Consider the following 5372-nt stretch of genomic DNA (forward strand, 5'->3'; position numbering starts at 1 on the left):
ACACCTTGAAAAAGACCCTTTGAAGGTTGAAATTCATTGGTGGGTGCTTATGGCATTTACATAACCCAGGGGGAGAAAGAGGGATTACTGAACATGTGGTCAGGGACGTACTGTGGCTTTCGGCTCTGGCATCTATGTGCACGCATGCACAGACACTACTCATGGTGGCATGCTGCGAGTCGGGAATGGGGGTGGTGGACTCATGGAACGCCCCATATTTCTTAGAAACGGGCACTTCGGGCGGCAGGTGGGACAATCCAGAGAGCCAGAAACTGCGCTGCACGCCGCCTTCCTGGCAGACAGAAGTGTCAGATGGGCAGTCCGGCCATGCAAGCAGTGTTATTTTAGTATCCCGATTGTCACCTACCGCTGAACACTATTCCTTCCATAGGTATGAGTTCCATCTTGCCTTTAATATGTGAACCAAACAGGAATAAAGAAATCTGCTCCCCCAACACAGAGGTATTGTTTCTGCAGGTAAAGGGAATAGGAAGCATATCCACAGCAACAGAAGATAATTCAGATCAAAACCAAATAAAAATAGGCAGAGAGAAGAACATAGCTAGGAACAGAAAAAGCACAAACAAAACTCTAAAAGCTATGTGTACAAATGCTAGGAGCTTAGGAAATAAAATCCCAGAACTAACTGCAATAATGACAAGGGATGATCTAGACATTGTGGCAATTACAGAGTCATGGTACAATGAAAATCATGACTGGGACATAGCTATACCGGGATATACTTTATTTAGGAAGGACAGAATTGGAAAAATCGGTGGAGGGGTAGCAATGTATGTAAAAAATGCCATAAATACTACATTAATACAAAGTATTGAAGAAAAAACTGAGGCCCTTTGGGTGACCATAGAAACAGGGGAAAAGTTGATTATTCATATTGGCGTGATATACCAGGTCAGGATGAGGAACTTGACAAGAACCTATTGCAGGACATAACTAAAATGGCATTAAAAGGAGAGGTAATAATCATGGGAGACTTTAATCTTCCTGATGTAAACTGGGAGGTGTCTGTTGCTAGTTCCACTAGAAGTAGGAACATTTTAAATTCCCTTCAGGGAGCATCCCTCCACCAATTGGTGAGGGAGCCCACTCGGAAAGACGCAATATTAGACTTAATACTTACAAATGGAGACAGATTATCGGATGTAAAAGTGGGCGAAAACCTGGGATCCAGTGATCATCAAGCAGTATGGTTCAGCATTAAGACAGAGACTGACTCGTCCCATACAAAAACAAAGGTGTTGGATTTTAGGAAGGTTGATTTTGTAGGGATGGGAAAATGTGTAAGCGATTCTTTGGCAGAGTGGAGGAACTTGGAAACAGTGCAGGAGAGGTGGGAAACATTAAAATGTGCAATATTGAAGGAAACAGACCTTTGTATCAAAACTGTTAGGAAAAACACAAGTAAAAGGAAGCCAGTGTGGTTTGCAAAAGAAGTAGCAAATATTGTGAGAGCAAAAAAGATGGCTTTTAGGAAATATAAGCAGACACAAAATAATGAAGACAAAAAGATATATCTTGTTAGACAGAAGGAGACAAAGAAGGTAATCAGATGTGCAAAGGCACAAGCTGAGGAGAAAATGGCCTAGTCAGTGGGTAAAGGAGGCAAAACTTTTTTTAGGTATATAAGCGAAAGGAGAAAAACAAAAGGCGGAATTATAAAACTAAAGACGGACACTGGGAGTCTTGTTGAAGGAGACAATTTAATAGTAGATCATCTTAATGATTATTTTTGCTCAGTATTTACTACTGAAAGAGAGGGGAAGGGGCCACAGTTAAGTTGCAGGGATATTCAGGAAAATGAAACAAGTACATTTACAGAGGAGAAGGTCCTAACAGAACTCTCAAAGCTGAAAGTGGACAAATCTATGGGGCCAGATGGGATACATCCAAGGATACTAAAAGAACTTAAAGAGGTGCTGGTAGCACCATTGACATAATTATTCAACCAGTCATTAGCTACAGGAGTAATTCCAGGGGACTGGAAAAGAGCAAACGTAGTCCCACTGCACAAAAGTGGAAGCAAGGAAGAGGCAAACAACTACAGACCAGTGAGTCTTACATCAGTAGTAGGGAAATTGATGGAAACACTCTTAAAAGAAAGAGTTGTATATTATCTCAAATCCGGCAATTTACAGGATCCCAAACAGCATGGATTCACTGGGGGGAGATCATGTCAAACAAATCTTATTGACTTTTTTGATTGTGTGACTAAAGTGATGGATAAAGGTGGAGCCATGGATATAGCTTATCTAGATTTTAGTAAGGCTTTTGACACAGTTCCACATCGCAGACTGCTAAATAAACTTGAAAGTTTGGGATTGGATATTAGGATTATTGAATGGATAAGATCTTGGTTGAAGGATAGAAAACAGAGAGTTGTGGTAAATGGAGTGCATTCACAGGAGGGAAATGTTACCAGTGGAGTACCCCAGGGATCTGTACTTGGACCAGTGCTTTTTAATATCTTTATTGGTGACATTGCAAATGGCATTAAAGGGAAAGTATGCCTTTTTGCAGATGACACAAAGGTATGCAACAGGGTAGACACACCAGGTGGGGTAAAACAAATGATTGAGGATCTAGGTAGATTAGAGGAATGGTCAAGAGTCTGGCAATTACAGTTTAATGCCAAAAAATGCAAAATCATGCACTTGGGTCTCAAAAATCCTAAAGCTAAATACAGTATTAATGGCACTATACTGGAAACTACTGAGGAGGAAAGGGATCTAGGAGTCACTATTTCAGATGACTTAAAGGCAGGTAAGCAATGTAACAAGGCAATGAGGAAGGCTAGTCAGATGCTTGGCTGCATTGGGAGAGGAATCAGCAGCAGAAAGAAAGAAGTAATAATGCCACTGTATAGGTCATTGGTACGGCCTCATCTAGAATACTGTATTCAGTACTGGAGGCCATATCTTCAAAAGGAAATTAATACTTTAGAAACTGTACAAAGGAGGGCAACTAAAATGGTGCATGGCCTACATCACAAAACATACCCAGAAAGACTAAGAAATCTCAATATGTATAGTTTGGAGCAGAGAAGGGAAAGGGGGGACATGATAGAAACTTTCATATATATCAAGGGTTTTAACAAAATCCAGGAGGGAAACATTCTCCAAATGAAGAGAAGCAATAGGACACGAGGACATGCACTGAGACTGGAGGGGGGGAGGTTCAGGGGAAATTTGCGGAAAAATTATTTCACAGAAAGGGTAGTGGACAAGTGGAATAGCCTCCCATCAGAGGTGGTAGAGGCTAAGACAGTAGAGCAATTTAAACATGCATGGGATAGACATAAGGATATCCTTACAAAGAAATAAGGATCAAATAAGGCTAGAGATAAAAATAATATAAAAAAAAAAAAAGGGGAAGACTAGATGGGCCAAGTGGTTCTTATCTGCCGACAATTTCTATGTTTCTATGTTTATGTGTTTAATGCTGTTTTAGAAATAAAAAAGGTTTCTGATATTATTAACCTTTTTTTTATATTTTTCAATAAAACTGCTCCAGAGCACCTGGAAAAGCAAGAAGGTAGTCCTGGAGTATTTTAAAGTACATGTTACGTGCCTGAATGACCAGTAGTAAGCTGTGGTGGTTTGTGTGGGGGGCAACTCTGATAATCATCTTACCCTGGGTTATGAGCCACCACTGTGACTGATTCCTGTTTGTGTTCTGACTGTCTCCTAGCAACCTGGAAGCTGGCTGCTACGTATGTAGCACACCTGTTTGAAATGCTTTTGTTACCTGACTTCTCCTGTGATTGGTTTCTTTCCCTTTCATTAGGGATTCCGCCCTGTTCCTGGAGCCGATGATATTACTAAGTTTCTGCACCTAGTGAGCCTGCCACGCGGTCACTGCATACTGTGCAGTTCCCAGTTCCTGTAACCCTGGTTTGCCGAAAGTGACAACTTTCAACACTTAAGGGTTCAGACCGAAAAGTCATCTCAAGTGGTTATTCCAGACTCCCTTACTTCCAATAATGGTGCCAAAGAAGGGGATCAGGTCTATAACTGGGGTCCTCTGACCCGAAGCCCCAAGTTTAGATTTGGGAACCAACTGAGGGTATATGAATCTCTAATTTCCAGGGCAATCCCTAAATCCTATAGCCCATGGAAATACATATAACCCTGTTATCCCATAAGGAGCCATCTTGCCTGTCATTCCCACGAAAGGACTGCTTATTAATCTACACAGAGCTGCCCAGCCGAGTGGCTAAGCCCCAGGAGAGGTTTTGAGTGGCTATGCCCCAGGAGGAGTTTTGAGTGACTATGCCCTAGGATGGGTTTTGAGTAGCTATGCCCCTGGAGGGGTTTTGAGTGGCTATGCCCTGGGAGGGGTCTTGTGTGCCAAAGCTCCAGGAGGGGACTCGTGTGCCAAAGCCTCAGGAGAAAACTCATATGCCAAAGCCCCAGGAGGAGATTAAAGTGGCAAAGCCCCATGAGGGGACTTGTGTGCCAAAGCCCCAGGAGGGGACTCGAGTGCCAAAGCCCCAGGAGGGGGCCCTATTGCCCTGGCCTCTGGGCCTGAAGTTCTGCCTGCCCTGGTCTCTGGGCCTGAGGATCAGCCTGCTGTGGACTCTGGTACTGAGGACCAGCCTGCCCTGGCCTCCAGGCCTGAGGACCAGCCTGCCCTGGCCTCCGGGCCTGAGGACCAGCCTGCCCTTGCCTCCCAGGAGGGGAGTCTCAGGTGCCAACCCAAGGAGGGGAGTCTCAGGTGCCGACCACAGGAGGGGATTCTGATGTCTGGATCCCAAGCCGTGTAGCCCTAGGAGGGGCATCTGTTTCTGTATCAAGTTATAGTAACATAGTAACATAATAACATAGTTAATGAGGTTGAATAGAGGCAAAATGCCCATCAAGTTCAACCTGTATTCTGAGTTAAGTTGTGCACCTTATAATGTGCCTGCTGAAGTAATGGTTTAGTACCAATTAACAGCTATGATTCTTACCACTCCCAGATAGTTATTGTCAATATCTTAAATGCTATAGCCTATGATACTTTATTCAGTTAGAAACTTGTCTAGTCCCTTTTTAAATGCATTTACAGAATCCGCCATTATTACCTTCTCCAGCAGGGAGTTCCAAATCTTTACTGCTCTTACTGTGAAGAACCCTTTTCCACAAGCCTGAGCGAGTGCCCACATGTCCTATACAGAGTTATTTTGATAAACAAATCCCCTGCTAACTCCTTGTAGTGACCCTTTACATATATGAAGATATTAATAATGTCTCCACTTAGACACCTCTTTTCTAGTGTATACATATTTAACCTAGTAAGCCGTTCCTCATACTCCAGTGCCTCTAACCCTTTTATCAATTTAGTAGCTCACCTTTGAACTCTTTCTAGTTCCC

This window comes from Pseudophryne corroboree, chromosome 6 (assembly GCF_028390025.1).
Source record: "Pseudophryne corroboree isolate aPseCor3 chromosome 6, aPseCor3.hap2, whole genome shotgun sequence".
Taxonomy (NCBI): Eukaryota; Metazoa; Chordata; class Amphibia; order Anura; family Myobatrachidae; genus Pseudophryne; species Pseudophryne corroboree.